This window comes from Equus asinus, chromosome 3, assembly GCF_041296235.1.
Source record: "Equus asinus isolate D_3611 breed Donkey chromosome 3, EquAss-T2T_v2, whole genome shotgun sequence".
Classification (NCBI taxonomy): Eukaryota; Metazoa; Chordata; class Mammalia; order Perissodactyla; family Equidae; genus Equus; species Equus asinus.
Genome location: NC_091792.1, coordinates 129,436,293 through 129,462,371, shown reverse-complemented (window position 1 = coordinate 129,462,371; position 26,079 = coordinate 129,436,293). Strand labels below are relative to the sequence as shown.

At 39.3% G+C, this 26,079-nt stretch overlaps 1 protein-coding gene across 11 annotated transcripts in view; it reads right to left on the bottom strand.

Annotated features, from left to right (window-relative positions):
* The window catches only part of RBM47 (RNA binding motif protein 47), a 147,637-nt gene that overhangs the window by 21,930 nt on the left and 99,628 nt on the right, over positions 1-26,079 (bottom strand). For 8 of the 11 annotated variants that reach the window (XM_014857186.3, XM_070505977.1, XM_070505975.1 and 5 more), the window contains one exon: positions 6,552-6,675. The gene's annotated coding sequence lies outside the window, so the exon portion shown is untranslated. Of the gene's footprint in view, positions 1-6,551; positions 6,676-9,116; positions 9,266-13,068; positions 13,208-26,079 lie in introns of those variants that run through there. The other 3 variants (XM_014857196.3, XM_070505979.1, XM_070505976.1) reach the window with 2 other exon arrangements.

Below are 26,079 nucleotides of genomic sequence, written 5' to 3'. Positions count from 1 at the left end.
AGCTGCTCTATTCTGAGGAAAGATATTTATGAAAAGCAGGAGGAGGAGGAGAAAGAGAGGAGGAGAACCAGTGTTCTCAATCTTTATAATTTAACACGGCAAAGTTAGTCAGAAATTTACATGAAAGTTACAGACGATAAAAGTTACACAGAAAGCAGAACTATATTAGTTAAAGAAACTCATGAAATATAGACTTAAATTTTAAGAAGGGAAAGGAGGAGAAAATATATATCTAGAGTTTTACTGAACCTAGAGCATTTAGAATGAAATGTTTAGGTGTCAGGAAGCTCAGGATTTTCCATGAATATTAAACTCCTAGGACGACTGTTGGAATTAATTGCTGTTTAGGTCTCATGTACTCTGTACTTTCATTGGGTGGACTTGAGTTAATATTTCAATTGAAAAACTAAGACAAAATGCCCCTGATTGGGGCTAGTCCTTTATTCCCAGGCTCACAGAGAAATACTGGATATTCTTTGAGTTGATAAACTGTGAAATGACTTTATTGCTTCAAAGGAAATAAGTTATACCAGTCTTGCAACTGTTTTTGAAAAGCATGGCTTATCTTATCCCACCCTGCATCAGAAAATTTAGCTGGTTATTTCCTCTTTCTCCAAATCCTCTTTAATGGCAGAGAATCCACAGTGGCAAACAGTTTATCCTTGATAAACCAGTCCCTATGAAAACCAAGAGGGGGCGGGTTAGGTCCCAGTTTGTCGCTCATAGGTCTTGAAGCCAGAGTATGAGTAGATTTAACACTAATTTATTAGGGATTTGGGCATCCAACTGCCAATACCAAGGTTTCTAATGTTGAGAATCTAATTCATGTGGAGAATCCTGCAACTGTGAGTTATATTAGTGTGGCGCTGTTATCTCTAAGCCCGTCAAGAGAGCAGCCAGTCCAGCACAGACCTTTGGTCTTGGTGATACTAGGTGAGGCAGCTTCCACAGTGTCGGGGTTTCTTCTTATTTCTCAAGATTCTGCAAGTGAAGGCGAGGCAGACCTTCACATCTTATATTGGAAGCACACCTAGGTTCTGTCCACAATAAGAGAACTGGGATAACTGTTTTGGAAACACGGTTTGCCCACATAACTGTGGCTAACCTAGTTTTGTTTCTCTACAGCAGCATGGAGAGAAATTTATTTTTGTACAAAAGATGTTTTTATTTACTGTAGCCCACAGTTCACAGCCACATTCAGCGTGGGGTGTCCTCTCTCCTTCCCTCTGCTGCCAAGTGTAAGTACATACATAACACAGACACAGGCACACACTCCCTTTTTTCTTCTTAGCCTAAAACTCTATCTACCTCTGCTGTTCTTTGGTTGCGGGTTTCATCAAGCATGTTTACGTCAAAACATTTGCTGATCCCAGCCTCTGCCTCACGGCTGTATCCTGGTTACGAGAGCTGAGCCAGCTGAATTGTTAGTTCCCCACTTGCTTTGGCTTTCTCTCACCTGTCTGTTGGGAAACCACCCAAGCCTTACACCTGGAAGAAAAGTCAGTGAAGATGAGCGTTAGGCGTGAATGTGTGCCACTTGCCTAACTGGCTGACACTCATCTTCACTGAGACTTGGTGGGAGTGACAAGTACCTCTTTAAAAAGAATCCTGGCCCTCACCTTACACCATATACAGAAATTGACTCAAAAGGCATCAAAGACCTCAATGTAAGAGCTAAAGCTGTAAAACTCTTAGAAGAAAATATAAAGGAGAAGCTTCAAGACATTGGATTTGGCATTGATTTCTTGAACATGACGCCAAAAGCACAGGTAACAGAAGAAAAAAGTAGATACATTGGATTGCATCAAAATGAAAACCTTTTGTGAATCAAAGGACACTATCAGCAGAGTGAAAAGGTAACCCATGAAATGGGGGAAAATAACCTCTTACAATCTTAAGGAATTAATACCCAGAGTATATAAAGAATTCCTACAATGCAACAACAACAAAACAAACGAACCAATTTAAAAATAGGCAAAGGGCTGAATAGGCATTTCTCCAAAGATGACTCACAAATAGCCAACAAGCATATGAAAAGATGCCCAACAACACTAATCATTAGGGAAATGCAAATCAAAGCCACAATGAGATACCAGTGCACACCCACTAGGATGGCTGTTATAGAAAAAACAAACAGAAAACAAGAAGTGTTGGCAAGGATGTGGAGAAATTGGAACCCTTGTGCTTGCTGGTGGAAAATGTGAAGTGGTGCAGCTGCTGTGGAAAACAGTTTTGAGGTTCCTCAAAAATTTTAACACAAGATTATCAGATGATCCACCAATTCCACGACTAGGTATACACCCCGAAGAATTGAAAGCGAGGACTCAAACAGATATTTGTACGCCCGTCCCATAGCCAAAAGGTGGAAATAGCCCAAAGGTTCATCAATCCATGACTGGGAAACAAAATGTGGTATATACACACAATGGAATATTATTTAGCCTTAAAAAGGAAGGAAATTCTGACACATGCTACAACATGGATGAATGTTGAAGACACCAGGAAATAAAGCAGACACAGAAGGACAAATATTGTATAATTCCACTTATATGAGATACCTGGAATAGTCAAATTCATAGAGACAGGAGAATGGTGGTTACCAGAGGGTGGGGGGAGGGAGGAATGGGGAGTTATTGTTTAATGGGTACAGAGTTTCAGTTTGGGAAGAGGAGAAAGTTCTGGAGATGGATGGTTGTGATATTTGCAGAATAATGTGAATGTATTTAATGTTTCTGAACTGCACACCTAAAAATGGTAAATTTTATGTTATGCATATTTACCGCAATAAAAAAAGACAGTCATGGAAAACCAACACAGGTAATATATGGAAAAAAAGGAGGAAGGAGTATGGATTTTTAAGAGAAAATGATTAGAAAAATGATGTTCTAGGTTATGCAGCTTTTTTCTTCATGTTTGCAGTTCAAATTGCAGAGAGAGACAAATGGTCAATATCTTAGCAAATGAGATTTTTAAATAACTATGTGAAATCTAGTCAAAAAGTGTCCTCGTTGCAAGATTAAGATTAGAGCTGGTCTGGGACCGGCTCCGTGGCCGAGTGGTTAGGTTCCCACATCCCACAACTAGAAGGACCTGCAACTAAGATATACAGCTATGTATGGGGGGGTTGGGGGAGATAAAGCAGGAAAAAAAAAAAAAAGAAAATTGGCAACGGTTGTTAGCTCAGGTGCTGATCTTAAAAAAAAAAAAGATTAGAGCTAGTCTGAGGCACCATTACAATTCCTTTGTGCTTTTAGATTTGGGAAGTTATTCCAATATCTATAAATATCTTTTTTTTAAGTACAGAACAAATGAAAGAGACATGTGACAAAACAGATCAGAACAAAGTGGCACAAAATCTGAGTAGAAAGGACTCCAACAAATATTTATGAAGTGTCCACTCTATGTTAATACGTAAGGGACAATCTACCTCAGAGATTGCTTTAAACTGTATTGTATCTATATGATGATGGATGTTAGCTGAACCTATTGTGATAATCACTTCACAATATACATAAGTCAAACCCTCATGCTGTACATTTTAAACTTTACAGTGGTGTATGTCAATTATTTCTCAAAACTGGAAAGAAATATTACCTCAGAGAGAAAGATCAACTGGCCAGTGGTGCACTTTCTTGCCAAAGTTTGGCCTGGTCTCCCTGAAATTGTTCAGTGCAGCTCAGTAGTTGAATCAGACAATTTTACCATTTCTGGTAGGTGTCGGTGGTAATGGTGAAGCATAGGTAAATATTCATGAACTTCTTCACTCCTTTAACTTGTTTGGTGTGTTCCAAAGTTTGAAAGTCTGATAAAAATCCATGAACAGTGCCAGTGCAGACTTTTAGTGTGCGTGCATTTGGGGAGCAATGGGTGTCAGGGTGAGGATGAAGAGTGGGCAGAAGTGAGATTCTAGTCATGGTTCTACCAATCCCTCTGAAGCCCACTGACCATTTCCTTGCTTTGGGGTCCTCAGCACGTGGTATTTTATCTATTACTTGTGCATTATAGATGTTAGAGCTACAAGAAACCTTAGAGGCCATCTTGAAGGATTTTCTTATTACTTTACTTTTACATTTAAAAAATGATTAACTTAAAAGTTTTTCCTAGTATTTAGTGCAGGGAAACTTTTCTCTCATAAAGAACTGATGCGCTTTCATTGCTGGATGATGGGAGTTATACAACACATCATGTTCACAGTTCGGTGCAGCCATCTACATATGATCTTTGGTGTTGTGGTTACTACCTCATGTGCTCATGTATTTTTACTAAAAACCACCTCAGACACGCTTTAGAAATGGACAAGGTTCAAACTGAACCTTTCACTTTAATGAAGAAGAAACAGACCTTGAGCAATTAATGGACCTAATGCAACGCTCAGTATTTTTGAGTTTGTTGTTTGTCTGGACACATTGACTAAATTAAGCTTCTCATAGACAATGAAAAGATATTCTTTTGTTCTCCTGAAGCACATAGTACAGAAATGAACAAAAGTGGTGATAATAAATACCCAGCGAATGAACGCAGGCCTTCTATATGTATCTCCCAAAAACAGATCCAAGAGATTGAGTGTGGTGCACGATGTTGGTTGGATGGTACCATCTTTTGTGTTTAGAGACCTGATATTGGTTAGGGCTGGGCGGGGCCGGGGGAGGGAATTTATTTCCTGAGCTTCCCTAGAAATATTTATGATTTTAAACCTTCTTAAAGTGATAGAACTTAATCTTTACATGTATGCGTGACATCAACATTGTCATATATAATGGGTTGGGACAGATGGGAGGGCAAGTCTAATTGAGTACATTTCTGGAAGACAGTTTGACAATATCAAGAGCTTTACAGTGTTCATTGAAAATAGTTTCTTCTCATTAGCCCGATGATTCCATTTATAGAAATTTACCCCCAAGAAAATAATCAGAGATGCAAATAAAATTTATAGTCAAATATGTTCACTATAGTGGTATTTATAATGTTAATGTAATTAACATTAAAGTGTATATATATGTGACGTAACAAACATAATGTTCAACAGTATGGAAATGGCTAAATTATGGCATAGTTGTAGGCTAGAATGCTCATTTCATGTTCTCAACTATGTTGACCTTGTTAAATAATATTTTATAATATATACGAAATATTTAAAAAAACAAAAAAGCAATAAATATACCATAATGTTAATTGTGGTTATCGTTGGCTTATGGGAATATAGGTAATTTTATATTTTTCTTTAATGTCCAGGTTTCCTTTAATGAATATGCTTTTATAAAAAGAAAAATATATATAATTTAAAAAAACTGAACTCTCTGAGGCCTTGAATTCAGTGGACGAGGTCCAGGACGCAGCCTAGAGGATATGAAAAGAAGGGAGTTTTTTGGGAGGTGGGGGGTGGGGAGTTGTTGGGCACATTGTTGTCACCAATAGCCCCTCCCCGACATACAGAGTTCTACTGCCTCCACCTTAGGGAGCAATGTAGGGGCTGTGGCTGGGGAGGGCCGGCTGTGCAAGGTTCAGGGTGAAGGTGACAGAAGTAGCCTTTCTTTTTATGCTCCCCGTTCCTGCTATATAGCATACGTGGGATAGCCAGCCACAGAAAAATAATACTTTCTATCTGTGGGGAATTATGTAATTGTGAAAGTGCATCTACATATGTTGTAATTCACTGGACTGGCATGATTTGGAGAGTCTGACATGAGAGTTATTTTTACCTTATGTGACAGGTGAGGAGACAGAAATTAGAGAAGGCATGAGGATTGTTCAGGAAGTATACTTCCTAGCTTGTACAAAGGACCTGTCCTTGTGTCCAACACTTGCAAAAGACAAGTCTGATTGAAATACCCTTGACCTCTTCTGGGGGGTGTAAGAGGCAGATTTATAAGCAATACACAATTTGGCAGTCTAGGTTAAGATTCGGCACTCTCACTGCTATGGCCAGGGTTCATTTCCTAGTCAGGGAACCACACCACCCATCTGTCAGTTGTCATACTTGGTGGCTGCGTGTTGCTGTGATGCTGAAAGCTATGCCACGGGTATTTCAAATCCCAGCAGGGTCACCCAGGGTGGACAGGTTTCAGTGGAGCTTCCAGACTGAGACAGAGGAGGAGGAAGGACCTGGCCACCCACTTCCCAAAAAATCAGCCATGAAAACCCTACGAATTGTAGTGGAGCGTTGTCTGATGGAGCGCCAGAAGTGAGAGGATGGCACAAAAGACTGGGCAGGGTTCTGCTCTGCTGTACACAGGGTCGCTAGGAGTCGGAATCAACCCGAGGGCACTAACACACACAGTTATTCCTCATCTCCTAACTCCTAAGATGCTCTCAGATGCAAATAGTAGCAGTACTTTTTCCTCTTGGGCCACAAAGATGTAAATGGAACGATGAAATAAGGATTTATATTGTGGGTTGAAAATGACTTATCATGTTGTATATACCACAAATGTTGCCGCATAAACACATACCAGGTACACATTGTCTAAGCAGCAGATGTCTTGGTTGATAAGAATGAAAATTTATGGTTTTCCTTCAGTGAAGAAGAAAAGGACACTAGCAGGTGTACTCACCCAAAATCACCAGTTTGATTGGTCTGGTCCTTTACAGGCAGTAGAGCAGGAATATACAGCGAAATTCAGGCAGCTTGCTTGGGATTTCTCAGTTCAATTTTTTGTGTGCCCTTTGAGGCAAATCCTAAGGGGTTAAAAAAAAAAGCCAGAAATGTTTTCTATTTCAATATAATTTTCATTGTGTTACAAATTTTGGGCCATTTTCTTCAAAAAATGGACTACCATTACTCTATCATGTTCTCTACAAATCAAGAAATGCAATCCTTTATTTGTCCTCCTATCCTTGAAGGAATAGGGAACAGTAATCAGAAAATGAGCAATTTCTTCCATTTGTTGTATTTTTCCCCCTGCTTTCTTTAGAGCACCCGTGACTTCAAGGTGAACAACACAATGTTTAGGAAGGAATAAAGATGTAGCCTGTGTTTTATGCTTATAAAAAGAGGTGGTACCCTTTACAGAGATAGTAGTATCTAGCTCATGGGGTGCCCCTCTCCATTTGGGGGCTTGTGCAACACACCACTAATGGATCATCACACTCTTTCCTGCTAAATCCAGAGAAAGTCTCAAAAACCACCGAAATAAGCACTCCAGCCAACCACTACCGACTGATCAGTGTTGATATGAAAGTGACTTGCTATTCCACCCTAAAATGTGTAGTTACGACTCTTCTGAGGATGTTCATAGCATGGAGAGTCCTACAAAAGATAGGATTTGGGGCAACTAGACTTTTAAGGTGAACACGACGTAGCCTATACAGAAGTCGAAATAGAATGACATACACCTGAAATTTATATAATGTTATAAACCAACGCTGCCTCAGTAAATAAACAAAAAATAGGATTTGGGGTCCTACGGTAATCTTAAAAGTCATGATAGAGAAAATATTCAACTTAAGAAAGTTTAGGTTCAAGATAAGGGTATTTTGGGTGAGACATTAAAATATATCCTAAGTACAAAACTGTTACCTTTATTTCACATCTGGAAATATAATCTGCCAGACTTTGGGAATATTCTCTCCCAACTTCTGAGAGCCCTCATCAAGCCATCTGAAGATCCAGATAACTTCTAAGTGTCCAGATCTATCAGATTCAATATGGCACAGAGGCTGCAAAACCAGACCAGGAGGCCCTAGAAGAGTAGGGTTTTAATTCTAGCTCTGCCGTGCCTTGCTCTGTGTCCTTAGGCAAATCATTGCATCTGTCCGAGCCAAAGTTTGCAGTCTTAAAGGAAAATAAGGAGTTGGATTACTAGTAGTTTTCACACTGGTTTTTCATTTTTTGTTTGTTTGTTTGTTTTTTTAGGTGTAGCACCCTTTCTTCCACCAAAACTTTACTTAGATGCACAAACAAAACTGATGAAACAGGAGCTGGCTGAAGTGGAGGGAGGGGATGCATCTCCACCCATTCTGCTCCATCGTCCACTAGGGCTGTGCACGGACACCACAGGATCTTCAGGACTACAGAGAGCACAGTTTGGAACCTGCCAGTTAAATGGCCTCTAAAGTCACTTACAGCTCCAAAATTATTCTGCCGGAACTATCTTTATATTGCAACGACAGGCAAAGCATTCATTAGGATTCATCATCTTATGGGAAAACAAGCGATAAAACTAAACCATGAGCTGGCTTCATCCTTATTATCAATGATCTACTAAAAAAAAAAAAGCCACACCCTCAAATACATCATAGAGTGATAGCTGTTAAACTATTTACTTTTCAAAGCCTATAATCCTCACCCAAGTCTATGAGGACGATTTCCTAAAAGCTGCATCCTGGATAATACCTAGTGACCAACGTCACAGTGTTTGATAAGTAAAAATAAATGTGCAAATTGCAAGGTGTGTCCTGAAATACATTCTATCCTGTTGAGGCAACAGAGTAAAATTTAGACTCCTGCACTATTCATTTACTAGCTAAGTGAATCCAGACAAATTTATTCAACTTTTCTGAGCCTCAGTTTCCATGTCTATAAAGTGGAGCTAATTCCTTGTTGGACTGTATGGAGAACAAAGAAAATATTGATAAAGCACCATTCCCGGCACATACTTTGTGCAGAACTCTGAGTTTTCTCATCATCTAAATTTGCCTCCCCTGATTTTTTACCCTCTCTCATCTCTTGTCATACCATCTGTAGATTTGAAAGCTGTTTCAAATCCATTTTTGGAATGAAGTAGGGTACAAATAAATATAAGAAATTAATAAATGTATTCTTTCCAAAAAGATGCTCCAGTCTAATATCAAGTTCCAGGTCAACTCTCAATCATAAATCTAGGCTAAAAATACCTTCCCCTCCCCACCCTACACCAAGGAATGAGAATTCTGTTTCTTGAAAACAAATCCTTTCTTAAGATTACCCAGGGATGCTAGCACACAAGGGCCTAAAGGTAGAAGGAGAAAGCCAGGGCAAGAGTCAGGTAACAGAGTTCTAGCCCTCACTCTGCCACCAGCAGCATATGACCGGGGGCATGGACTTCACTTTCTGGGCCTCAGCATCCTCACCCATATACTGAAGCTGATGTGAACACCTCATGTGAGAGTTGTTAGAAGGATAAAATAAGATACTACACCTGAAAGCATCTTGTCAACTGCCAACCATCATCTCCTGACTCGACAGCTTCAGTAGTTCCCAACTGACTTCATCCTGTCCACTCTTGCTCTCACGGCAGGCAAACTGACTTCATCCTGTCCACTCTTGCTCTCACGGCAGGCCAAGTGACTTTTTAAAAACACACAATTTGATCTTATCACTCTGCTCTTAGACCCTCGCCAAATCCCCCTGCCTCGTCAGCTTGTTCTCATCCTTCAACTCCTCGGAAGCCATCCCTGGAGCCCCCCAGATATGTTCCTGCAATGTCATATAATGCCTCGTAGCAAGCCTCATAACACTAGGTTGAACCAAATGAAATTGCCATTTTGGAGGACAAAAACAGTAAAAGATTGATAAGTTTGTATGGTTTAACCTTACAAGAATTGGTATAACAGTGGTCATTTCCAGTCGATTGTAAACTTGACCAGGGCAGAATATAGATCTGACTCACAACTATAATTCCAGTGCCCCACACTCCACATGTCACACAGTTGGTGCTTAATTGTTTAGTATGAGATGTTGTTACTACCTTTTTAAGGCTAAGCACATAGTTATTTTTCTTTTCTTTTCTTTTCTTTTTTTTGAGGAAGATTAGCCCTGAACTAACTGCTGCCAATCTTCCTCTTTTTGCTGAGGAAGACTGGCCCTGAGCTAACATCCATGCCCATCTTCCTCTACTTTATATATGGGACACCTGCCACAGCATGGCTTGACAAGTGGTGCCATGTCCACACCCAGGATCCTAACTGGCGAACCCCGGGCTGCCAAAGCGGAATGTGTGAACTTAACCTCTGTGCCACCAGGCCCGCCCCTAAGCACATAATTTTTATATCATCATGGGCAGTTTTTATTCAAATGCTACTTTTGAGTTCCCAGGAATAAAATGAAGAAATGGAATGAAAAAATTAAGATTTTCATTTCTAGCATTTCTGGAAAGCACAAATTCTAGTTCAGTGTAACACATATCATCAGGGATAGAATTTAGCTCACTATACGGTATCATTTATGGATTTTTTAAGCTCAAATATGTCGCACCAATGGGCAGAATGAAAACAACTCTCAGAGGAAACCAGATGATTTGGATTTACATCTTTTTACAGCTTTCGCCATGTGACAGCAAATCAGCTAGGGGGAAAAACGACAGCATCTAAAAGAGCGCTAGACTTGAAACTGGGGAATTTTCAAATACGCTTCCCCAAGACATTCAAAAGGAACGCGGCCTAAAGCATTCCCAGATCACCTTCTCCAACTGTGCCAAATCTTGTGTCCCTCGTGAAATGAAGAGAGCAAAGACCTAGTCTAAACCAAGTTGGGATGATGTACGGGGTAGGCTAGGCTTATTCACAAGCTATATAACTGAATAATGTTAATAATGTTAATAACAGCTAACATTCATTGAGTGCTTAACATGTAGCAGGCACTGTGCTAAGTATTTCACATACATTATCTTATTTACTGTAACAACCCTGTGAAGCAAATTCTATGGTTATACTCATTCTGGAGATGAAAGGAACTAAGGCGCAGGAAGGCTGCCCATTTGCTAAGGTCCCTTTGCTCTAAGTGACGAGGCTGGGATGCAAATCCAGGAGATCTGAGACCAGAATCTGTGCTCTTATTTATTCTGCTCTATGGAAGAATCCAACTGCCTCTGCATCCTGGTCTGGAAAAGTAGAAAATTCAAAATTTCTGCTATAACGAAAGTGACAGATTACTCTATATGTGTATGTATTGCAGCTTCAGAGTCATCTTGAGGAGTCAAAACTATGAATGGCACACCCATGGATTTTCAAGGCCCACTGTTGAAGAATCTTTTTAAGAGTCCCAATATTCAACTTTAAACAGGAAAAGATATTCTTAACCAAGGGTAGAGATAAAGATAGGAGTTTAACTTCCTGAAGGAAGAGTAGAGGACATCAGACACTCATAAATATCACAGGCTGAGAAATACCTGCTTGTCCAATTTGTTCCCTAGATTCTTGAAAAGCTGTCACATTTGGGAAAGTTTTTGAGAAATCAGAGACCCCGTGAAAGGTGTAAACAGAGCCTGTAATTTCACTTTCTACTGCTCAGTCAAGAATCTCTAATCAGACCACTCTTTCTTGCTAACGTTTAAGAAAATTATCTACCTCTTTTAGTAGCAAAGAAAATGAACGTGCTAACATTCATACCACAGAAATATGATTTTAAAAATAAGCACAAATTTTTAATTCTTTATGTATGATTCACAGGTGGTAGTTATGGAGCTATCACTCCCCACCCCCCTGCGTCTTTGTGTGTTGACATTTGACCCTTTTTATAATGTGCACCTTGTACCAGTGAAACCTAAGGCACCAGCTAGTTACTCATTAAACTCGGGTGCCAAGGGCTGACTTGTACAAATTACGCTGTTAACTGCCTGGCCTAGCCCCGTGTGCAGAACTGGAAAAAAGCAATCATCATAGCTGTGAAATTCTGTCATATCAGCAGAATTGAACTACAAATTGCAGCAATTCATGCCTGACCTCTGATCTGTGAAGTTAGTCTAAACCTTTGAACCTCGGCTTGGAAGTGAGAAGCAGCATTTACTTGTGTACTGGAAGAAGATGGTTAGCAAGTATTCCCTGCTGTGAATAGTTAACTCTGTGACTGTTGGTTGACCCACAGCCACCTCCCCTAAAGAGTCAACCAGAGTAAGAGACCATGAGCGAGATCCCGAGAGGAGACTTCCCATAAAATGGCATTTTGAACAAACTTAATGAAAGTGGAAAATTTGGGGATGTACACCTTTTAAAAGAGTATGTAAAAATAATTTTAAAAGGTGGGGGGAATCTGAGATAATTATTGGGCATTTATACATAGCAATATGTGCGCTAAAAACATTCTCTCTACGAAAATAGAGTTAAAAACTAAATACTAAAAAAAACTACCAAATGGTACCATCTCACATATATTTTTAAACAAATATATTATCTAACTTGTTATAAAATACAAACCCATGTTAAGCCATCTCTGGGAAAAAGTAGTCGTGGGAAACCAGTTATAGTTTTCTTTGAACCCAAACTTACCTTCTGATACTGAACATTAGATGTAGGCTAATGAATAAGTATAATAATGTACGTTTTTTATGTATACACTTTGTCAAAACATTGATTCAGCATATTTTATTCCTAATGAAGAGGATTTTTCTTTTGAGGGTTAGCTTTAAATAGTATTCAAACTACTCCATTTCCAGGTAGAAAGAAGCAAATAAAGATTCTATTTCCCTTATTTCTTTCAGTTACTATTAGAACAAATCTCAAATAGCACATAAAATATAACTATTTTTTATATTGAAAGTGAAACTAATTTGCGTAGTCTTTAAAGTAAAGTATATAACCTACACTTAATTAATCCCATTTCATAAATTTTACTATTGGTTTGAAAAAATCATTGATACAAGATAGCCTTCCTATACCAGAACTTTTCTCAGAGGAAACACCATTATCACTAACCTTTATGTAGTAATTATCAAATGTTAATTCCATTAATTTTTCTTATTTTCCACTATCCCATCTTAAAATCACAAATTTCTTCTCTAAGGACTGACTCTGAAATGACTTTGGAAAATAAATGTGGACATTATGATAATTTCCTGCTTTTTATTCCATATTTTAAATAACATCCATCTATGAAAAAATGACTTATTTTTTTACCTAGTTTTCTCAAGTATGTAAAGTGAAGAGCTGCTACACAAACTTAATTCTTTTTTTAATGTTTACAACTTAAGAATTTTGGTTTTGCTGCTGGTAAGGCAGACTGTGCAGCATTTGAAATTCTTACAAACTTCCAAATTTTTCTGCCTTCAATTAAAAACAAAACAGATCATTTGCTTAATCGACCTGATCTAAATTACTTTAACCAAACACCACCATCTCTTCCTCTCTTCCAATTAAACCAAATAAGGTGTCCCCTACCTTTCCAGTCTTGAAATCTGGATGCGACAGGTTAACAGTAACAAAAGCTTTGCTCAAGCAACCTTTGCTCCTGATCCCAAGAACTGCGTAACTCTGTTATACGTGACACACGTCTCCTCATTGGTCAGTGAGCTTTGGCCACTTAAATGCCTTGGGAGTCATTTGCTAAGGGCACCTGGAATGAGCCCGGAGTGGGTGGTACAGAAAGAAGGGAGGTGTTAAAATTGCCAGATACGAAATGCTCAACGGGCAGTCTGAAAACCTAATGGAAAACCTACTGTATGTAACAAATGGATTTGGGAAAGGACCAAGAAGACAAAACTCTGGCATTTCATAGAGAAGGAAAATTTAACTGAAATGTTTTATTCAAGTGCCAATACTGACTAACAGGAGACAAATGATTTTTTAAATCCACCTTCCTAGAACAAGACAGGTGCCCATTACCTTGGCCTGCTTGATGCAGACACGTAAAAAAAAAATTCCTCCTTCATCCGGGTTGTGGTGGGGGCTGAGTGAATGAATACACATAAAGTACTTAGAAAAGTTCCTGGCAGATAGAAAGCACTCAAAAAATGTCACTATGATTTCTTAGAAATGTTTTATTTTTAGAAAACATTGCTTTTGCTCTTCTCACTCTATCTGAGGTAGGTGACTTGGACTGAGTACCCTTTATCTGTGCTTCTGCTCCCTCCCCACAGTCACGTTTATGCTAAGCCTGGTAGAAAAAAGAGAGAGGCAAAAATTATACATGAACTAAACCCTCATTTGAGGTTCCTTTATCAATTTGGAGCTGGAAATGGATGTACTGGTAAGAAGTGGAGAAAAATAGAAAGGGGCATAGAAAGAAAACGAAGGGGGAGGGAAAACATGATTCATGACGATAAAAACAGTCTGTCCGTGACAATGGATCAGGAGGGCCTGCAGCACTTCAGCAGAGTGAACACCCTCCTTTCCAAGCAGAGAAGAGATGGAACCTCATCGAAAGTCTCTCTGGGGGTTGAGTTTGTCAGTTCAGGCAGTTGGGAGTTCAAGGGAGAAGGGAACAGGAAAAGGACTCAAGGAGGGTTCCAGAAAGCAATGTGACATCCGGGACCAGAGAACTTCTGGACCAGGAGTGAAATGAGCTCCACAGCATATCAAGAGAGAAATCTCTAACGCTTTCTAAAATAAGAATTTCAAAGTTGTGGTCTGAAGTCTTCCTTTAGCGCTTATTCTATAATTGTGAACCTTATTAAATTCTAGAAACCTTAGAGATTTGAAGTAGCCAGGGTTAGGAAGTAAAAAGGCCAGAATGAACCAGAAAGCTTTAAATCTATTTATCTACCTATATTTTTTAAGAGAGAGAGTTTTATTACTCCTAAATAAAATAAAGCTATCAACAGTGACTAGAAAATATTAGCAGGTTAATAAAGGGTCAAAGTCCAGAACAAGTCTAAGATTATAATCACATTAAATATTATATAAAACTAAATTGCTAGGCTCTGACTGAAGAAAAACTGAAGCAATCCTTCAACACTAAGGGAGTGTTTCCAAAAAACTACTGATTTTTAGACTAAATTCCTCTTAACTACAAATGGGACCCAGAAAATCTGCCTTTTATACAAGAGTAATTAAGTAAATTATATAAGAATTTTTACAGTTTCTGAGTGTGTGGCACGCTTTAAGCATTAGAAAGAGAGTACTTTTGGTTTGGAGGTTTGGGGTGTGTGTGTGTGTGTGTGTGTGTGCATTCTTATACCAAACATTATCAGGAATGCAACAACTTAGGAAACAAACCATCTCAAGATGATAAATATTAAGAGTAAGGTGGTAAGGACAGAGCAGCTTTTCACTGAATACCTGAAAATAATAATTATAATTACAGCCTGCCCTAAACCAAAAATAAGCAATTTTTTCTGCCTTTGCTTGGAACAAAGTTAATAAAAAAAATACATGCACATGTGCCCAAAGATATTTATCATCTTTGTAAAAACAATACACACTAGTTATAACAAATTCAAACAATATAGAAAAGTACACAGAAAAAGTACCAGTCACCCCTTCCACTGGCATTGACACTGACTCCTACTATGTGTTGCCCTCAAAGTTGGCAAAGGTAAAACAGAGTCAATGGCAATCACAGTGGACATGTCGTGCTACATTCGCTGTGTTAACTTCTGAGACATCTGGCTTGCAACAAGTCATCCCTTAAAGGATTCCTAGAGGAGTGATCCTGTGCCCTCACAAACCACCCATGCTTTTAGAATGGCGTGACAGCAGGCAAATCTGAGGTCTGAGGCTGTAGAGAAAAGAAAAAAATACAGACACAAAATGGAAGCTGGTGACAAGCTAAGCCCTAACGGTAGATCTGGAAAAAGGGGCAAGAAACAAGATTCACACAGGCCTGGGAGAGGAGGAAGTGGAGCACAGGTGAAGACACCGTGGGAGGCTAGGAAACTCTTACCTGGGGCTACTTTACATATAGGTAACACCTGTGAAGGTCATCTTTATTTACATTCTACTAAGAGAGCCTTTTTTTATTTTAACTTATCTAAAAGCTAAGATATAGCCGATGTAAAGAGCAAGTGAGTGTGTATTTGCTTTGTATATCAATAGTAGTATACAGCTTTCCAGAAGTAGATGGTACACTATGTAGAATTTCAAAACCTTTGCTGAAAATGTTTATTGTATTAATACAGCACTAAATTTATAAGAGGAAGAAATTGTTCACACACACACACACTGAAGTACTAGCTTCCACCTGAAAAGGTGTTGACTATTGGCACGGAAGCCTTGTAACTGTATCCGTGTCAGAATAATAGGTGGCCATGGAGCTAATTAACCAGCATTGGAAAAGTGAGCTCGAAGACATGAGGGCATCAACGATCAATACATATTAGAGTCGTCCCAAAGAAGGTGTGTGACACACAGAACCCAACAGAAGAATGGCAATATTATAATAAGGATTAGTGCCTCCAAGACAGCTTTTGGTTGCCACACACACACACGGGACTGGCCTCAGCTCTGCATTGTCAAAATCCCTTTGCCTGCCCTCTGCCACCACCACTTTACACCAAAAAGTCTTTCTTTGCTATTATAGAGCAGTAGCCACAAACCTGTGCGATGAACAGCACCACAGTATTCCCTTTTGGTTAATGTGTCAAATATCCCTTTATGGTATCAACAGGAAGAATTAAATAATGGACATTGTCATACCTAGGCCAGGATTTTTCTTATCTGGACATTAGGAAAGGATCTCTGGGCTTTCATTTTAAAATTTAAAATAGTGTCTTCTCCATTGCTACAATTGCTTTAAAGAGTAAAATTATAATAGTACCTAGCCTGTGTGTATTTCATTCACTCAATCAATATTTATCAAGTACCTTCTAGTGGCAGGCACTCTTCTAATACTGTGGCTACTGCAGTGAGCAAAACAGACAGAAATCCCTGCCCTCGTGAACCCTATAGTCTCATGGGGAGAAGACACTGAATGAATAAATTAGTAAAATATACAGTATGTTAGACTGTGAAAGAGCTAAGGAAAAAAAACAGCAGCGAAGGAGAACAGGACTGTGTGTGTGTGTGGCGGGGGGCATGGTGTCTGACTTACAAGGGAAAGTATATTTTTATTATTTATTACTTATAAAAATTAAGCATGTGAATACATTAGATTTCTAGTGGGATATGCTTTTAATCTAAGCATCTATCTAAACTCATGTAAATCGTATGTCAAGTACTTCCTGTTTACGTAGTAGTAACTATTTAATGCGCACATAGGCAAGGCAGCAGACATCTTAAACACAGTAGTTAGGAGCCCGGTACGTGGTACTGCGGAAGGAAATTCAGGAGAGAACACAATGCTCTTGGAGCATTCTTGTTTTGAAGTAAAACTAACTTTGCACTGTTTTCTCGGGTTAGCACAACTTCAGAGGGTTTAAACTGGCCAGGCTGGGCTGTTCTGGGATCTCCACACACCCTCACTCTGGCTGGTACCCACCCCCTTCACCCCCTTTTAATCACAATCTTTAAGCCCACCCTGATTGCGGATACGCGTGACTGAGTCCCTGTCCCTTAGAAGTGTTCACCATGATGGGAACGCTGACTCAGGGAGAGGAAGGAGAGAGATGTGGGCGTGGATCAGAGCTGCTATTCTCCAAAGTCTAGGGTTCCAGAATTCAATCCTGGATGAGTTAATCCGAAAGCTTTGTAATATTATATGTTATTATGCCTACTGTAGAGCCTGTCTGTAACTTCTCAGACAATGTGAACGAGACAATTATCCGGTAAATTAGATCAAGGAACCCCACCCCACATGCAACCAACTCCTTCCCTCCCAAGCTTTCCTCAAGCAAGGGACATTTCTTTTCTTACTTTTCAATTTAAATCTGTCACAAAAGCACACTCATTCTCGTGTTCTCTGCCTTCCTGTGTAAGGGGCTGTCATGAAGAGTCCACAGATTACAAGCACATGTGTTTATTATGTACAACCAGGACAAGAGCACCTTGGGGAGACGGCCAATGAAGAGCACAAGGCAGAATCATCCCCCACGTTTCCTAACTTTCACTTAAATTCATCACCTCCATCTGTAATAAAATAACTGTGGCTAACTCCTCTCTGTGTCCCTTGTCATATACCAGGCACTGCTCTAAGTGCTTCACGAATAGTCACACACAGTCCTCATGAAGACATTTTGAAGTAGGGACTGGTATTATCCCCATTTTACAGATGAGAAAACTAAGGTTCAAGAGATAAAATAACTTGCCCAAGATAAACAAGTTAGCAAATAGTGGAGTGAGGATTTGAATCCGGGCACCGCCACACTTTACCACCTCTAGAGAAGTAGACAGTCTGCCTTCCTTCCCCCAACTCTTCTTTCTTCCTAGTCCCCTTCCTGTCTATCTACCTACCCATCCTTTACCTTGCTGCTCTGCCCCCGCCAGGGACAGGCATTTCTGTACTTACAGGAAAAGCTGGGGAACTTTGGAGATGCTATCTTTGGAGCCAGGTGGGTGAAAACATAACTTAGGAAAGCCACAAAATCTAATTTAAATCTAAAGTCAGTTCTCTTTGCACTTCCAACCTAAACTCTTCCTCTATCCTAGGCAGCATTCTTCATCAATTCTTAGAAACCTGTAGGATTTTACAGTGATCCCTTTCTGCCCCTCTGACATAGCAAACTGTAGTGTCTCCTAAAGTAAGCAATTGCCAGTCTTGACCCTCTATATCCTGTGGTAGTTTTAACAGACTTTTTATTTTTAACAGAGGAAGTCCAGAATAAATATTGAATGCAGGTGGTGAGGAGATATACCTATTACGAAGTCATAAATTATGTGTAAAATCCAAGCCCCGTGTTCCACTTTTGCTAGAGAAAAGCCAGCTACGTGAAGGCATCATGTGAAAGGCGGATTCCCCGCCCCCCCCACCCCGCCCCTTTAGAATGGGCAGTCCAATTAACGAGCCCTCAGGGAGTGGGTAGTTTTGCAGAGTATTATGTGAGTTTTGCTCTTTAATAGTTAAATGGCGTTTTCATAGTTTCTTCAAAATTACCACAGAAATCCCCTACTGTTCTGGATTTACCAAGTACTGAGCTTTTCCTTCCAGTAGGTGTTTACTGAGCACTTTGAATAATACTCCAAGATGTATTCAAGCGCCGGGGGAGAAATGCAGTCAAAGACCAGACCCTGATGTCGTCTGTATTAACCAGGAGCTAATAATCATTTTGGAGAGACAATTAAATGTCAAACAATTAGAACGTATAAAATACAAGACTCAGTGAAGCACCATGTGCTGTGTGGGCACTAAGAGCCTCAGAGGCAGGTAGAGAGCCTTGGCAAATCGACCAGAGTCCGGGGGAAAGCTTCCTGTGAGAGATGCCAGCAGCCTGCATTCTGATTTACAGCCATATTGGGTTACAAACACAGGCAATCACCAACCCCACAACTTTAAAATATGCACTTCTCTGTACCTGTTTGCTTTTTGATTCCAGAAAAAAAAAAAAGAAAAAAAAGAAACCTCTTCCCCGAAGATTATTTTTGTTTCAAGAATTGGGTATTATCAATATTGGTATTAACCTTAAACATAATATATGTTAAGTATTAGACCTTGAGCAACCAGGAAATTAAGTCTTGTCAGGGGCCAGAATAGCTGGCAATGTACTAAATAAGTTACGTTGTCTTTAAAAGACTGCGAACATTTTTTTCTTAAGACTTTTGGGTTCAGTTCTTGTTTAAGCTTAATTATCTGTTCAACATATTCTATTACCACTTTCTAAAAGAAATCATGCAAAAAAAAAAAAAAAAATCAGGGGCCGGCCCAGTGGCGCAGCGGTTAAGTTCGCACATTCCACTTCTCGGCAGCCCGGTGTTCACTGGTTCGGATCCCGGGTGCGGACACGGCACCGCTTGGCAAACGCCATGCTGTGGTAGGTGTCCCACGTATAAAGTAGAGGAAGATGGGCGTGGATGGTAGCTCAGGGCCAGTCTTCCTCAGGAAAAAGAGGAGGATGGCAGTAGTTAGCTCAGGGCTAATCTTCCTCCAAAAAAAAAAAAAAAATTAAAACTTTGACGGCTGTGGATCTGTAAACACTGATTAAGTCACTAACTAGAAACATGAGGACATCTTTAAAAGATCAATTGCAAGGCTGATCAGTTTAGATAGGGTGCTAAAATTAGCAAGGAGGGTATGTTCAAGGAAAAGAACAACGTAAAATAGTACTGAAGCAAGTAGTTTAGACATAATGAACCTAATTCTCTCTGAGCAAGACACTCGATTCTGAATTGGTTATAGGAGTCATTCAATCACTCAACAAATGGTCACTGATTATCTACTGTGAGTGGCTTTGTTCTAGACCCTGGAGATACAGTGGTGACCAGACAGACAAGGTCCTTCCCGTTGTGTTGGGGAAACTTAATAAACAAGCAAATAGATTTGTTTTGGGGAAGGGGCATAGAGATAAACGTCGTGAGGAAGATAGAGCAGGGTTAGAAGGAAACAATGGGGGCTGTTTCGGTTAGGGTGGCCACGAAGTCCTTTCTCTCTCAAGCAGAAATGTGATGAAGTAAAGAGCAAGCCGCTTGAAGACCCAGAGGAAAAGTATTCCAGAAGAAGGAAGGAAAGACAGGCTTGGGGTATCTGAAGAACAGCAAGAAAGGGGCGGTGTGGCTGAGGCGGAGTAAGCACAGCAGGCAGGGGCCAGATAAGGGCCATACAGGCAAGGGCTTTGGGTTCCATTGGGCTTAATGGAGGCTTCTAAGCGGAGAAGTGAGGTGTTCGGATTTTCTTTTTCTTAAGATCCCTCTGGTGTGGAGAAGAGCTCACAGACGTGCAAAGGAGGAAGCAGGGGGTGGGTTGGAGGCTGTTCCAGTCACCCAGGGATGGGATGGGACTGGCTTACACTAGGAGTGGTAATCCTTGGGTGGTAAGAAGAGAATTTGACTTTGAGCTGTGTCTTAAAGGCAGAGTTGACAGAACTGGTTAATGGATGACCTGGAGGATGGCAGTGTCCAGGATGACTAACATTTTGAGCCTGAGCAATTGGGAGAAGGGTGGTGCCATAATGCCATGTCAGTAATATGGGGCAAAACTTTTTTTTATGGCATGGCATTCAGTCATAAGCAGTAAAAACATGAATATATAGTGTGAGTGCTATTAATCATCAGGCAGCATATTGGAATATTAGTTTTAAAAATCTAGGTTTCAGCCAACCAACACCCTCAGTCCTTAACTTCAATGCTAAATATATTGTGCGTGAACTCTGCGGCCCTCTCCATTTCTACTTTCCTCTGGTACTTTTATGGTTCTTTAATTCAAAAGAATGTATGCACTACGGAAAACTGACTTCAGGGACAAGAGACAAAAAAATACACAAAATACAGTCACAGTGACACCCCCCATTATTAAAAGCAATAAAACCACAAATTTAAGAGACACAGTGGGTAGGCAGGTGGGGGGAGGGGGTATACAAAGGTCCATACTCTGGAAACTCAGCCAAATTTGAGGGCGACAAAGACTTGCATAAACAGGAGCCCACCTGGAAAAACTCCTGAGAAACTCCCAAGGCGTCGTGGAAGGTGGAGTTGGAGGACTGCAATGAGTGGGTGGCTCCCTCATTCTCTGTGTACATGCCTCTGTCCCCTCTCCCCACTGTCTGGCCTGCAGCTCCTCTGGGCCCCCTTTTTTTCTTTGTCTATTGCATACTCTTTCCATCTTGGGCTTCATGACCCTGTTCTTACTTAGCTCCACTCATGACTATGATCTGCTTTTGTAGATTTTTCATTTTTGACACTCCCTTCTCTCCGTATCCCAACACTGACGGGGATCTAGGATCTTCTTCCCTTGCCTCACTACGTCCACTCCTCACAGGCACCTCACTTGGCTCTTGCTTTCCATTAAAAAAAATTCTACAATCTATTTAGATGTTCCGTTAGCTAATAATATGAAGCATGCCAATTAATTTATATATCATATATGTATGACATATATATTTTAATCTCTCACTTCAAGGAATTACAAATGACTCAAACCCAACAAAATGTCCACCTCAATGGTAAGTGAATAAATGTAAATTAAAGAAAAAAATTAAAATATCACTTTTAACCAATACAGTTAGCAATTATTTTTTAATGAATAGTGCTAAAATGTCACTCTTCAGTAAGACAAGTATAAATTGATCAAAATCTTTCTTAAAAAAATTAATCTTATAATCTACATGAAGAGCCTTGAAAATGTTCATTCCCTTCACTTAGCAATTGTCAGTGAGAATCTATCTTAGAGAAATAATAAAAAATGAAGTTTACCTACAAAGATGTTTAGCTCAGAATTCTTTATAATAAATTTAGAAACTACCCAAACGCTTGACGTTAAGGGAATGGTGAAATAAATGGTGGTACGTAAGCCACTAAAAATTATAGTAATTGCACAGCCACTAAAAATTACATTTATGAAGAATTTTAATGTCATGAGTAAAGGTTTATGATATGTGACATTAAGGAAACAGACAGTAAAGAGAACTGTATGTACAGTGTGATCTCAACAGATACTATGAAATAAAAGCGAGAAAAATCTACCAAAATATTGACTGTGGTTGTCTCTGGGTAGTAGGATTACTGAATATGGGTGACTTTCAATTTTCTTTTTATGTACTTCTGTATTTTAACATTATACACATAGACATTCATGTTATATAACTTTAGTATATATAACTTTGGTCCTCAGAAAAATTTAAATGATTTGATAAAATAAACAAATCTCTTTGTTCTAGGCCCCTTCTGTCCTTTGCAGCCCATGCTTAAGTTCTGCCAATTCTTTTCCTTTCCTTCCTCACTGATTTAGCTCAGCACTAACCATGCACAGCCTCCCACCGCCACCCCTTTGTTTCCCTCCCTGATAACCACTTTCTCTGCTAACCATCATGAGAGCAGAAGGAAGAACTGTCTCCCTTAAGTGTGGCTGAGATCATATTACTCTCATGAGGGGAATTTGATGTGATCCTTGGTCATCCATAACATTATGAGCTTTTGATCACGAGCTGCAAATCTTTGGTTAACTTCTGACTACAAACCACGGCATAATTTCCCTTTGTTCTTCTCAGCCTCAACAGACACACACCCACGCACAAAATCCCCAACACTACCTTCCTACTTTCTCTATCTAAACAGATCTTTGTCTCCTTCCTAACTCTCCTCTAGAATCATCTTCCTCAGAAAGGCTTCTTATCCAGGTATCTGCTTTCCTCCAGACAACTTCACTGCCACAATGCTTCAGCATTCCTTCTGTTATACATTTGGCAATTGTGTTTGTCGTTTGTGATCAGACTTGCAAAATGGATGGAAATTCCTGTTTTATCACAACATTGCCTAAATAGCAAATACTTCTGGTGTACATAAACTATAATTTCACATTTGAAAATTAAGACTTACACACAAAGTTTAAGACCGTCTCTTGTCAAACATGAGATGCACCAGTAGTCAGATTTTTTGTTTGTTTGCTCACACAGTGGTCGTTTGCTTGCCTGACAAGATGATAGTTCCTTGTGAAGTCTAGCTAAGGCATTTGCTTTCGACCTCTCTCCCCCGCCCAGTGCATACACACAGAAATTCACTCACTTGGGTGCTCCGTAATTGTTCTTGACAAGAATTTCAAATTATTGATGAAATGTTTTTGACTTACAACATGGAGCCATAAATCATAATAAGAAAATTTAGTTTATTAAAGAATCATTGAGAAACAAAGACCTCAAAGCTCAATCTCATTAGCTGTTTGGTGAACAACTATGGAAACGGTTAGGAAGAAGGAAAGTCACATGAACAGTCGCTGTCTCTGAGTAGTAAGAACACGCATGTGTGTGCCTCCTCTGTTCTCCTACCAGATTTGTTTCAGCCTTCTGATATGAAATCCATATGTGCCTCTGACACCTCAGCGCCTTGACAAGCACCTCATTTTTCCGGCTTTGTTTTACAGAGAAAGGAACCAAATAAATGGCTGAGGAGCAGCTTATTAACACAGTATGTTTTTAGAAATGCCAACACTGAAATTACCAGTCCCTGAGTTCCAAGTGAAACTATGAAAAGACTTAATATGAAAATCACTTTGATCCGAAGTGTTAATGAAAATCATAGTGTCAGTCATGACTCCTGATAATTACTCAAATGGACAATTTTTTAATTGGGAAAACACATTACTGTGAAAATATACTTTTATAAAGAGGAAGTACACCCACCCAAACATACAAGCATGTGATCAACAGTAATTGCTTATTAAATTTCTTTTTGAATGGTTGTTACTAGGGCATTTACTGAAGTAAAACTACAAAAAATAATAATAATGATTAATTAAAGAAATAAATACCATTAATGATACTTAGTTCTCTTTCAGAAATGGACAAGGAAGAATTATGATGTAAGAAATCTTCATTCTAGATTCTTTATATGCACGTACATATGTGCCAGAAGACGAATCAGTTAATAATTGAATTTAGGTTGGAGGATTAAACAACTAGACCTAGTAGCTAAGGATGAAACTGAGAATTTATCTAAATTTCAAACTGAACTAAAAATTGGTCGCAATCATTACTTTTCTTTCCACCAAGAAGTGAACATTTCATGGAATTTAGAAATATTTATTAAAATGAAATCAACAAGACAAACTTCAAATAGGGTGGGCTGCAACACATATAATGAAGAGTCACTTTCCTTAATATGCAAGAGCTCTTACAAATGAACAGGAAAAATATAACCCAATAAATACGAGCAAAGATATGAACAGGCAGTTTGCAGAAAAAGAAAATTCTGTGGCCAATAAACATAAAAACATGTTCAGCTTTGTTCAAATTGAACTTTGTTCAATTAAATAGATGGAAATCTGAAAAAACAAACAGGGCTTTGGATTCATTTTGGATCCCAGAAGTCAATGCCAGTATTTCTTTAAGCACTCACTGGAGTGGAGGGTCCTAAGAATTCAATAGCCACCAACATCCTTCCCTGTGCTTCCCCAGGAGGGAAACATACCACGAGCAACCTTAGGATGGTCAAGGGTCATCTGTTCGCTTTTCTACACCACAGTGGGAACGTTATTGAGGACTGGCAGATGGAATTCATTGATGCAAAAAAGAAACAAGAATGAGTCAGAATCTCAGGAACTGAGATGCTCCTTGTGGTCTCCACCATCTGATGATGTCAGTGATTTCACCTCTACATCATCTGTTTCTTTCCTATCAAAAACCAGTGTCTAGATACGAGGTACAAAATCAACACACACACACACACCCCTTTACACCTGCCTCAGTGTGTGTGGCTTAACTTGATGTCTTGGCACTCTGGAAATAATTTAAAGTGCTAGTGGTTCCTTATTGTGGCTGGCCTAAAAGCTTTGGAAAATAATAGATAGCCAATAAAAATTATTAGTTGAGAATACAGAGCTACAGAATGTATTTAAGCTAACAGCTCTCAATAATATATTCTCAGCCGATCATAGAAAGTTCTGTTGGATATTTAAGTGTTTAAGGTGCCCAAACTTGGAGAGAGAGCTGTGCTGCTGATCCTAGTCCATTCTAATTTAGAACCCAGGGCCTGCCAGTCTCCTCAGCACCCATGTGACCCATCTTTCACATCCTTGTGTAATTATTTGTAAACATGGCTACACAAAGAACAAGAATGGCATGCTCCATGTATGAAGAGATAAATGAAATGTAATTGTTATTATTAGTATAACTATATCTTTAACTATTCATATGAAATTCAGTCTTCCAAAAAAAAAATCTTTTTTTTTTTTTTGGTGAGGAAAATTGGCCCTGAGCTAACATCTGTTGCCAATCTTCCTCTTTTTGCTTGAGGAAGATTGTCTCTGAGCTAACATCTGTGTCAATCTTCCTCTATTTTGTACGTGGGACACTGCCACAGCATGGCTTGAGTGGTTTGTAGATCCATGCCCAGGACCTGAACCCTTGAACCCAAGGCCACCAAAGCAGAGCACGCCAACTTAACCACTACGCCACCAGGCTGGCCCCAAATAAATCTACTTTTAACCTGCCCTTGGATAAAATTCATCTTCTTGATGTATATACCAAAGAAAGCTGATTATCAATTTGTAGACTGAGTTCTTTTCTTCACTTTTCCCTATGGATAGCCTAGTATTTTCTGATTTCTCTACATCTACAGGGCCAGAGAAAAGAAGGGGAATCCACATCCTTTCTACTACTTAGTGATGCTTTTGATAGAAAGGTTTAATGGGAAAAGAAAAAAAGAGAGAAATGGAGAAAAGGGGGCAGAGGACATAGAAAGAATAATTGAGTCATTGACTGCTGGTTGTACTTATTCTAATTAGAGAATTTTAGGAAAGATCTCTTTAGAGTATTTTATTTCTTCTTCTTATACATAAAATGGAAATAATTATTCCCTATAACAACTTCAGAGATGTTGTGAGGGGGAAAATATCTAGTATGCAAGAAAACGTTCTGCATTTTCAGGAAGAGAAGCAATAAATTATTATTAAAATAATGCTTGCCTACTGTTTTAATATTAAATATTAATATTTAC